The following is an 11,595-nucleotide window of genomic DNA, read 5'->3' on the forward strand; positions in this document are numbered from 1 at the left end:
TTTTCTTACCCGCTTTTTACAAACCATGGTCGGACTTTCACACCTTCTTGTAGCCGAACAACTCCGCTCCCGCTATTGATTGTGTACAGTCGGGTATTTTAACCTTTTCTTACCCGCTTTTTACCAACTATGGTTGGACATTCACACCTTCTTCCAGCAGAACACCTCCGCTCCCTGTTTTGATTATGTATGGTTTGACATTCGCACCTTCTCTCACCCGCCTTTTACTATGGTCGGCCATTCACAGCTTCCTCTCCACCATACTTGTATGGTGGGATATTCACACCCACCTGCATCCGAAGACCTCCGCCCCCACTTTTGTTGATATTTAGTCGGTCATTCGCACCTTACCCGCTTTTGGCAAACTATGGCCTTCTTGCAGCCAAACACCTCTGATCTCGCTTTTGATGATGTAAGGTTGGGCATTCAGACCTTGCTTCACCTGCTTTTCACCAAATATAGTCGGACATTCACACCCACTTGCATCCGAAGACCTCCGCCCCAAATTTTGTTGATATTTAGTCGGACATTCGCACCTTACCCGCTTTTGGCAAACTATGGCCTTCTTGCAGCCAAACACCTCTGATCTCGCTTTTGATGATGTAAGGTTGGGCATTCAGACCTTGCTTCACCTGCTTTTCACCAAATATAGTCGGACATTCACACCTTCTTGCAGCCGAACACTTCCGCTCCACCTTTTAGTGTTCTATCACACCTTTTTTTCACCGCATTTTATACATTATGGTTGGAAATTTTCAAACACTCTCATCCGAAGACCTCTCCTCCCGCTTTTGTTAATATATTTGAACTTTAGTCGGACATTCAAACCTTCTTGCAGCTGAACCACCTCCGCTCCCTGTTTTGATCATATATGGTCTGGCAATACTACCTTTTCTTACCCGTTTGTGAGTAATTATGGCTGGACATTCACACCTACTTGCAGACGAACACAACCTCTCTCGCTTTTGATGATGTATGGACCGGCATTCTTACCTTTTCTAACACATTTTTCAGCAATTATGGTTGGATATTCACACCTACTCACAGCCGAACAACTCCGCTCCCGCATTTGATGGTGTATAGTCGGGCATTCTCACCCTTTCTCATCAGCTTTTTGCAAATTATGATCTGACATTCACACCTACTTGCAGTCGAACAGCTCTGCTCCCGCTTTTGATTATGTATGTTTGGATATTCGAACCTTTTCTTAACTGCTTTTTACAAACTTTGGTTGGACGTTCACACCTTCTTGTAGCCGAACACATGCACCCCTGCTTTTGATGATGAATGGTTGGGCATTCGCACCTTTTTTTTTACCCATTTTTCAGGTATTATGGGTGGACATTCACACCTTCTTGCAGCTGAACACCTCCTCTCCCACTTATGATCATGTGTGGTTTGATTTTCGAAAATTTTCTTTCATGTTTTCTAGCAATTATTGATGGACATTTAGACCTTCTTGCAGCTGAACACCACCTCTCCCGATTTTGATTATGTATGGACCGGCATTTTTACCTTTTCTAACACATTTTTCAGCAATTATGGTTGGATATTCACACCTACTCACAGCCGAACAACTCCGCTACCGCATTTGATGGTGTATAGTCGGGCATTCTCACCCTTTCTCATCAGCTTTTTGCAAATTATGATCTGACATTCACACCTACTTGCAGTCGAACAGCTCTGCTCCCACTTTTGATTATGTATGGTTGGATATTCGAACCTTTTCTTAACTGCTTTTTACAAACTTTGGTTGGACGTTCACACCTTCTTGTAGCCGAACACATGCACTCCTGCTTTTAATGATGTATGGTTGGGCATTCGCACCTTTTTTTTACCCATTTTTCAGGTATTATGGGTGGACATTCACACCTTCTTGCAGCTGAACACCTCCTCTCCCACTTATGATCATGTGTGGTTTGATTTTCGAAAATTTTCTTTCATGTTTTCTAGCAATTATTGATGGACATTTAGACCTTCTTGCAGCTGAACACCACCTCTCCAGATTTTGATGATGTATGGACCGGCATTTTTACCTTTTCTAACACATTTTTCAGCAATTATGGTTGGATATTCACACCTACTCACAGCCAAACAACTCCGCTACCGCATTTGATGGTGTATAGTCGGGCATTCTCACCCTTTCTCATCAGCTTTTTGCAAATTATGATCTGACATTCACACCTACTTCCAGTCGAACAGCTCTGCTCCCGCTTTTGATTATGTTTGGTTAGATATTCGAACCTTTTCTTAACTGCTTTTTACAAACTTTGGTCGGACGTTCACAATATCTTGCAGCCGAACACCTCCGCTTCCGCTTTTGATGGTGTATATTCGGGCATACGAACCTTTTCTTACCCTCTTTTTACAAACCAAGGTCGGACTTTCACACCTTCTCTTAGCTGAACAACTCCGCTCCCTCTTTTGATTGTGTACAGTCGGGTAATTTAACCTTTTCTTACCCGCTTTTTACCATCTATGGTCGGACATTCACACCGTCTTACAGCGGAACACCTCCGCTCCCTCTTTTGATGATGTATGGTTAGGCATTCGCACCTTTTCTTACCCATTTTTCAGTAATTATGGGTAGACATTCACACCTTCTTGCAGCTGAACACCTCCTCTCCCGCTTATGATCATGTGCAGTTTGATATTCGAAAATTTTCTTTCATGTTTTCTAGCAATTATTGATGGACATTCAGACCGTCTTGCAGCTGAACACCTCCGCTCCCACTTTTGATGGTGTATAGTCGGGCTTTCGAGCCTTTTCTTCCCCGGTTTTTACAAATTATGGTTGGACATTCAGACCTTCTTGCAGCCGAAAACCTCCACTCCCTCTTTTGATCATACATTGTCGGGCATTCGCACCTTTTCTTACCCGCTTTTTACAAACCCTGGTCGGACTTTCACACCTTTTAGTAGCCGAACAACTCCGCTCCCGCTATTGATTGTGTACAGTCGGGTATTTTAACCTTTTCTTACCCGCTTTTTACCAACTATGGTTGGACATTCACACCTTCTTACAGCAGAACACCTCCGCTCCCTGTTTTGATTATGTATGGTTTGACATTTGCACCTTCTCTCACCCGCCTTTTACTATGGTCGGCCAATCACAGCTTCCTCTCCACCATACTTGTATGGTGGGATATTCACACCCACTTGCATCCGAAGACCTCCGCCCCCACTTTTGTTGATATTTAGTCGGTCATTCGCACCTTACCCGCTTTTGGCAAACTATGGCCTTCTTGCAGCCAAACACCTCTGATCTCGCTTTTGATGATGTAAGGTTGGGCATTCAGACCTTGCTTCACCTGCTTTTCACCAAATATAGTCGGACATTCACACCCACTTGCATCCGAAGACCTCCGCCCCAAATTTTGTTGATATTTAGTCGGACATTCGCACCTTACCCGCTTTTGGCAAACTATGGCCTTCTTGCAGCCAAACACCTCTGATCTCGCTTTTGATGATGTAAGGTTGGGCATTCAGACCTTGCTTCACCTGCTTTTCACCAAATATAGTCGGACATTCACACCTTCTTGCAGCCGAACACTTCCGCTCCACCTTTTAGTGTTCTATCACACCTTTTTTTCACCGCATTTTATACATTATGGTTGGAAATTTTCAACCACTCTCATCCGAAGACCTCTCCTCCCGCTTTTGTTAATATATTTGAACTTTAGTCGGACATTCAAACCTTCTTGCAGCTGAACCACCTCCGCTCCCTGTTTTGATCATATATGGTCTGGCAATACTACCTTTTCTTACCCGTTTGTGAGTAATTATGGCTGGACATTCACACCTACTTGCAGCCGAACACAACCTCTCTCGCTTTTGATGATGTATGGACCGGCATTCTTACCTTTTCTAACACATTTTTCAGCAATTATGGTCGGAGATTCACACCTACTCACAGCCGAACAACTCCGCTCCCGCATTTGATGGTGTATAGTCGGGCATTCTCACCCTTTCTCATCAGCTTTTTGCAAATTATGATCTGATATTCACACCTACTTGCAGTCGAACAGCTCTGCTCCCGCTTTTGATTATGTTTGGTTAGATATTCGAACCTTTTCTTAACTGCTTTTTACAAACTTTGGTCGGACGTTCACAATATCTTGCAGCCGAACACCTCCGCTTCCGCTTTTGATGGTGTATAGTCGGGCATTCGAGCCTTTTCTTACCCACCTATTACTTACTATGGTCGGACATTCAAACCTTCTTGTAGCCGAACACATCCGCTCCTGCTTTTGATGATGTATGATTTGGCATTCGCACCTTTTCTTACCCATTTTTCAGTAATTATTGGTCGGACATTCAGACCTGCTTGCACCTGAACACCTCCGCTCCCGCTTTTGATGGTGTATAGTCGGGCTTTCGAGCCTTTTCTTTCCCGATTTTTACAAATTATGGTTGGACATTCAGACCTTGCAGCCGAAAACCTCCGCTCCCTCTTTTGATCATACATTGTCGGGCATTCGCCCCTTGTCTTACACGGTTTTTACAAACTTTAGTCAGACATTCACACCTTGCAGCTGAACCACCTCCATTCCCTGTTTTGATCATGTGTGGTCTGGAAATACTACCTTTTCTTCCCCCGTTTGTGAGTAATTATGGCTGGACATTCACACCTACTTGCAGCCGAAAAACCACCTCTCCCGCTTTTGATGATGTATTGTCCGGCATTCTAGTCTTTTCTATCACATTTTTCAGCAATTATGATCTGACATTCACACCTACTTGCAGTCGAACAGCTCTGCTCCCGCTTTTGATTATGTTCGGTTGGATATTCAAACCTTTTCTTAACTGCTTTTTACAAACTTTGGTCGGACGTTCACACCTTCTTGCAGCCGAACACCCCCACTTCCGCTTTTGATGGTATATATTCGGGTATTCGAACCTTCTCTTACCCGCTTTTTACAAACCATGGTTGGACTTTCATACCTTCTTGTAGCTGAACAACTCCACTCCTGCTTTTGATGATTTATGGTTGGACATTCGCATCTTTTCCTACCCATTTTTCAGTAATTATGGGTGGATATTCACATCTTCTTGCAGCTGAACACCTCCTCTCCCGCTAATGATCATGTAAGGTTTGATATTCGAAAATTTTCTTTCATGTTTTAAAGCAATTATTAATGGACATTCACACCTACTTGCAGCCGAACACCACCTCTCCCGCTTTTGATGATGTATGGACCGGCATTCTTACCTTTTCTAACACATTTTTCAGCAATTATGGTTGGAGAATCACACCTACTCACAGCCGAACAACTCCGCTACCGCATTTGATGGTGTATAGTCGGGATTTCTCACCCTTTCTCATCAGCTTTTTGCAAATTATTCTCTGACATTCACACCTACTTGCAGTCGAACAGCTCTGCTCCCGCTTTTGATTATATTTGGTTAGATATTCGAACCTTTTCTTAACTGCTTTTTTACAAACTTTGGTCGGACGTTCACACCTTCTTGCAGCCGAACACCTCCGCTCCCTCTTTTGTTGGTGTATGTTCGGGCATTCGAACCTTTTCTTACCCGCTTTTTACAAACCAGGGTCGGACTTTCACACCTTTTAGTAGCCGAACAACTCCGCTCCCGCTATTGATTGTGTACAGTCGGGTATTTTAACCTTTTCTTACCCGCTTTTTACCAACTATGGTCGGACATTCACACCTTCGTACAGCGGAACACCTCCGCTCCCTCTTTTGATGGTGTATGTTCGGGTATTCAAACCTTTTCTTACCCGCTTTTTCCAAACTATGGTCGGCTATTCACAGCTTCCTCTCCACCATACTTGTATGGTTGGATATTCACACCCACTTGCATCCGAAGACCTCTGCCCCAAATTTTGTTGATATTTAGTCGGACATTCGCACCTTACCCGCTTTTGGCAAACTATGGCCTTCTTGCAGCCAAACACCTCTGATCTCGCTTTTGATTATGTAAGGTTGGGCATTCAGACCTTGCTTCACCTGCTTTTCACCAAATATAGTCGGATATTCACACCTTCTTGCAGCCGAACACTTCCGCTCCACCTTTTAGTGTTCTATCACACCTTTTTTTCACCGCATTTTATACATTATGGTTGGAAATTTTCAACCACTCTCATCCGAAGACCTCTCCTCCCGCTTTCTTTAATATATTTGAACTTTAGTCGGACATTCAAACCTTCTTGCAGCTGAACCACCTCCGCTCCCTGTTTTGATCATATATGGTCTGGCAATACTACCTTTTCCTACCCGTTTGTGAGTAATTATGGCTGGACATTCACACCTACTTGCAGCCGAACACAACCTCTCTCGCTTTTGATGATGTATGGACCGGCATTTTTACCTATTCTAACACATTTTTCAGCAATTATGGTCGGAGATTCACACCTACTCACAGCCGAACAACTCCGCTCCCGCATTTGATGATGTATAGTCGGGCATTCTCACCCTTTCTCATCAGCTTTTTGCAAATTATGATCTGACATTCACACCTACTTCCAGTCTAACAGCTCTGCTCCCGCTTTTGATTATGTTTGGTTAGATATTCGAACCTTTTCTTAACTGCTTTTTACAAACTTTGGTCGGACGTTCACAATATCTTGCAGCCGAACACCTCCGCTTCCGCTTTTGATGGTGTATATTCGGGCATACGAACCTTTTCTTACCCGCTTTTTACAAACCAAGGTCGGCCTTTCACACCTTCTCTTAGCTGAACAACTCCGCTCCCTCTTTTGATTGTGTACAGTCGGGTAATTTAACCTTTTCTTACCCGCTTTTTACCATCTATGGTCGGACATTCACACCGTCTTACAGCGGAACACCTCCGCTCCCTCTTTTGATGATGTATGGTTAGGCATTCGCACCTTCTCTCACCCGCCTTTTACTATGGTCGGCCATTCACAGCTTCCTCTCCACCATACTTGTATGGTGGGATATTCACACCCACTTGCATCCGAAGACCTCCGCTTCCGCTTTTGATGGGAACTGACAACATAAGAAGTCCGGACATACTTTGATAGTATATGAATAAGTGGGTAGCTACTGACAAGCATTAAGCATGTCACACAGCCCAAACATATAACATTTCAGGACACACCACACAGTTAACAACCACAGTGAAGCGTGTCAAAGCCCAAACATGTAACATTCAACAGGACACTTACACAACACATTCAAATCAAACAGTCAGACAACATACAAGAACATATACCCCAGCCGGCATTGCTCCCTGCCTATTTTCGTACAGCACACTATGTGTGCGCACACCTTTATTCACAAACTCTTCAACTTATACTCTTTTACCGAAGTTGCTACAGCTCGATTGGCCGAATACCCTTTGATCCTATTTCGGTGAATTTGACATCTGCCTTACATATAACAGATTAGCGGTTTAGCAGTTTTAATTTAGTTTGAGTGAAGGAATTCATTTTATAGCAAAATCCGAAATCGTGAATAACTCATGAAAGTAAGCTTATTCTCGGATTCCTGAAACTTTAGATTTGCTCTTTCTTTTACTGCAAAGTACAACGTTGTTTTTTTTGTTTAAATCTTTCTAGACATGGTAAATATTAAGGACAAAGCAGTTTTCACATAGTTTGAGTGAAGGAATTCATTTTATAGATAAAATCCCAAGAGTCTGCTGAGAAAAGAGAGTGAATGCGAAGTAGACTTTAACACGGCTATGGGAGCGAGCTGAGTGTGGGCTAACCAGGAGAATTGCTTGAAAGAAACGCGACCCCGAATGAGCGGTCAGAACAAAGCCTCAATACGGGATTCTCGTGGTGTTTTTGTTGCTGCCTTGTCTTTTGCACAGAGTAAAAGACAAGATAGCCATCGAATAGGGCCCGATTGTTCCTACTTGGTCAGCCGAGGAGCAAGGGGGGGGGGGGGGGGCAAGCGTCTCAACCAAGCAAAGCTCACCATGGGGAAGGTGGCTATGCCAACAAGCCTGATGCCCTGCTCCCGCAGTGACGGATAATCGTACTCTGGTTTCTCTTCATAACGTACAAGTCTTTCGCCTTTTACTAAAGATTTCTGTGGAGAGCAGCACTAATGAGTTGTTTCTATTTTTGGCAGGCTTTACCTTTGCGGGTGAAGCCCTTTCTGTCTGTGCAAAAGAAATCTTGTTACTGTGCAGAGTGACTTCTCTGAGTAGAGTCGCCTTACTTGTTGCGACTGTGCCGATGTTCGAAGCTGGAGTGCAAAGTTGTTGCTTGAATGGTGCTTGCTGGAGCGTGCGGGAGTGCAAAGTTATACCATTTAAAAGGGCTGAAGAGTGCTCAGTGCAGCGGGTGGGCGACACTCTGGCCACCTTGAAAACCGAGGTTACATCCACTACCAGGGGCAGCCCAAGTTCTGCCGCAAGTGTGGTGAGCATGGGCACCTGGTTGAGGCTTGTACCAAGGTGTTATGTGGGAAGAGCAGAGAAATTGGGCAAACTTTTGGAGAGTGTCCAAATGGCAGGAAATGTAATCTCTGTGGAGAATTAAATCACCTCTTCAGAGATTGCCCTAAATCTTTTGCCAACAAATTAAAGACGGTAAAGCCACAGTCAAGCCAACAAAGAGAAGGACCAAAGGTGGCAGTTGGTGAACAAAGTGAAGAGGTTGACCCAATAAATTCAAACTTCCCGCCAAAAGCTTGGATTGGAAGTGAGGAGCAAAAAGGGGAGGGGCCTGTAGAGGCCTCACCACTCAGTGTTGAAGTCTGTGAGAATTCACAGGCAGAGGGTGGAGCTACGCTAAATGAGGAGGAAGAGCAGACAGGTGAGTCTAGTGAAGATACTCACCTCCCCGAAGGTCAACAGAAGGTCAATTTGTTGATAGGCATTCATTTATTTCTTCACTTCTGATGAAGTTTCAACAATAAACAACAAACTTTGTATTATTAGAAAGAACCAGAATCATTCTTCAGGAATCCGAAAATAAGCTCTATTTTATGAGTTATGCACGAATTCGGATTCTCCTATAAAACGAATTCATTAACTCAAACCAAGTTAAGACTGCTTTGTCCTTCATATTTATTCATGTCTAATCAAGTTTCAACGATAAACAACGTTGTACTTTGTAGAATGAGAAAGAACTTCTTCAGCAATAAGCATCTCTCGACATATGACGAAGTACAGATTTTGCTATAAAATTAATTCCTTCTATCAGCCTGACTTAAAACTGTTTGTCCTCCGTATTTATCCACTTCAAATCAAGTTTCAACAAATAAAAAAAAGTTGTAGTTTGAGAAAGTACAACTTAATCTTCAGCAATCAGTATAAAAAGAGGTGCAAATGCCAACCATACATACCTACAAGGTGGAGCGGAAGTATTCAGCTGCAAGTAGGTGTGAATGTTCGACTATAATTTGTAAAAAGCGGGTAAGAAAAGGTTCGAATGCCCGACTATATATTAACAAAAGCGGGAGGAGAGGTCTTCGGATGAGAGTGGGTGAGAATTTCCAACCATAATCTATAAAATACGGTGAAAAAAAATATGTGAATGCCTCATAGAACACTAAAAGCGGAAGTGTTCGACTGCAAGTAGGTGTGAATGTCAGATCATAATTTGCAAAAAGCTGATGAGAAAGGGTGAGAATGCCCGACTATACATCATCAAATGCGGGAGCGGAGTTGTTCGGCTGTGAGTAGGTGTGAATCTCCGACCATAATTGCTGAAAAATGTGTTAGAAAAGGTAAAAATGCCGGTCCATACATCATCAAAAGCGAGAGAGGTTGTGTTCGACTGCAAGTAGGTGTGAATGTCCAGCCATAATTACTCACAAACGGGTAAGAAAAGGTAGTAGCCAGACCATATATGATCAAAACAGGGAGCGGAGGTGGTTCAGCTGCAAGAAGGTTTGAATGTCAAACTAAAGTTCAAATATATTAACAAAAGCGGGAGGAGAGGTCTTCGGATGAGAGTGGTTGAAAATTTCCAACCATAATGTATAAAATGCGGTGAAAAAAAAGGTGTGATAGAACACTAAAAGGTGGAGCGGAAGTGTTCGGCTGCAAGAAGGTGTGAATGTCCGACTATATTTGGTGAAAAGCAGGTGAAGCAAGGTCTGAATGCCCAACCTTACATCATCAAAAGCAAGATCAGAGTTGTTTGGCTGCAAGAAGGCCATAGTTTGCCAAAAGTGGGTAAGGTGCGAATGTCCGACTAAATATCAACAAAATTTGGGGCGGAGGTCTTCGGATGCAAGTGGGTGTGAATATCCCACCATACAAGTATGGTGGGTGGAGAGGAAGCTGTGAATAGCCGACCATAGTTTGGAAAAAGCGGGTAAGAAAAGGTTTGAATGCCCGAACATACACCATCAAAAGAGGGAGCGGAGGTGTTCCGCTGTACGAAGGTGTGAATGTCCAACCATACTTGGTAAAAAGCGGGTAAGAAAAGGTTAATATACCCGACTGTACACAATCAATAGCGGAAGCGGATGTGTTCGGCTACAAGACGGTGTGACAGTCCGACCATGGTTTGTAAAAAGCCGGTAAGAAAAGGTGCGAATGTCCGACAATGTATGATCAAAAGAGAGAGCGGAGGTTTTCGGATACACGAAAGTTTGAATGTCCTACCATAGTTTGTAAATAGCGGGTAAGAAAAGGTTCAAATGCCCGACTATACACCATAAAAAGCGGGAGCGGAGGTGTTCCGCTGTAAGACGGTGTGAATGTCCGACCATAGTTGGTAAAAAGCGGGTAAGAAAAGGTTAAAATACCCGACTGTACAAAATCAATAGCGGGAGCGGAGTTGTTCGGCTACAAGAAGGTGTGAAAGTACGACCATGGTTTGTAAAAAGCAGTTAAGAAAAGGTTCGAATATCCAACCAAACATAATCAAAAGCGGGAGCAGAGCTGTTCGACTGCAAGTAGGTGTGAATGTCCAGCCATAATTACTCACAAACGGGGGAAGAAAAGGTAGTATTGCCAGACCATACATGATCAAAACAGGGAGCGGAGGTTCAGCTGCAAGGTGTGAATGTCTGACTATAGTTTGTAAAAAGCGGGTAAGACAAGGTGCGAATGCCCGACAATGTATGATCAAAAGAGAGAGCGGAGGTGTTCGGCTGCAAGGTCTGAATGTCCAACCATAATTTGTAAAAACCGGGTAAGAAAAGGCTCGAAAGCCCGACTATACATCATCAAAAGCGGGAGCGGAGGTGTTCAGCTGTAAGAAGGTGTGAATGTTCGACTAAAGTTTGTAAAAAGCTGGTAAGACAAGGAGCGATGTCCCGACATTGTATGATCAAAAGCGGGAGCGGAGGTGTCCAGCTGTGAGTAGGTGTGAATGTCCAACCATAATTGCTGAAAAATGTGTTAGAAAAGGAAAGAATACTGGACCATACATCATCAAAAGCGGGAGAGGTGGTGTTCGGCTGCAAGAAGGTGTGAAAGTCCAACAATGGTTTGTAAAAAGCGGGTAATAAAAGGTTCGAATGCCCGAATATACATCATCAAAAGCGGAAGCGGAGGTGTTCGGATGCAAGAAGGTGTGAACGTCCGACCAAAGTTTGTAAAAAGCAGTGAAAAGCGAGAAAAAGCTTTTCGTGAGTTTTGCATGATTTGGGATTTTGCTTATAAAATGCATTACTTCACTCAAACTATGTTAAAACT

General features: G+C 43.4%; 1 non-coding gene across 1 annotated transcript; it reads left to right on the forward strand.

The window, feature by feature from the left end:
* Positions 1-7,970: 7,970 nt before the first annotated feature.
* LOC140274293 (U5 spliceosomal RNA) lies at positions 7,971-8,084 on the forward strand. Its single transcript, XR_011908260.1, has one exon. It is a non-coding gene; the product is annotated as a U5 spliceosomal RNA (small nuclear RNA).
* The last annotated feature ends 3,511 nt before the right edge of the window (positions 8,085-11,595 follow it).

This window comes from Leuresthes tenuis, unplaced genomic scaffold (assembly GCF_036924035.1).
Source record: "Leuresthes tenuis unplaced genomic scaffold, fLeuTen1.0.hap1 SCAF_17, whole genome shotgun sequence".
Lineage (NCBI taxonomy): Eukaryota > Metazoa > Chordata > Actinopteri > Atheriniformes > Atherinopsidae > Leuresthes > Leuresthes tenuis.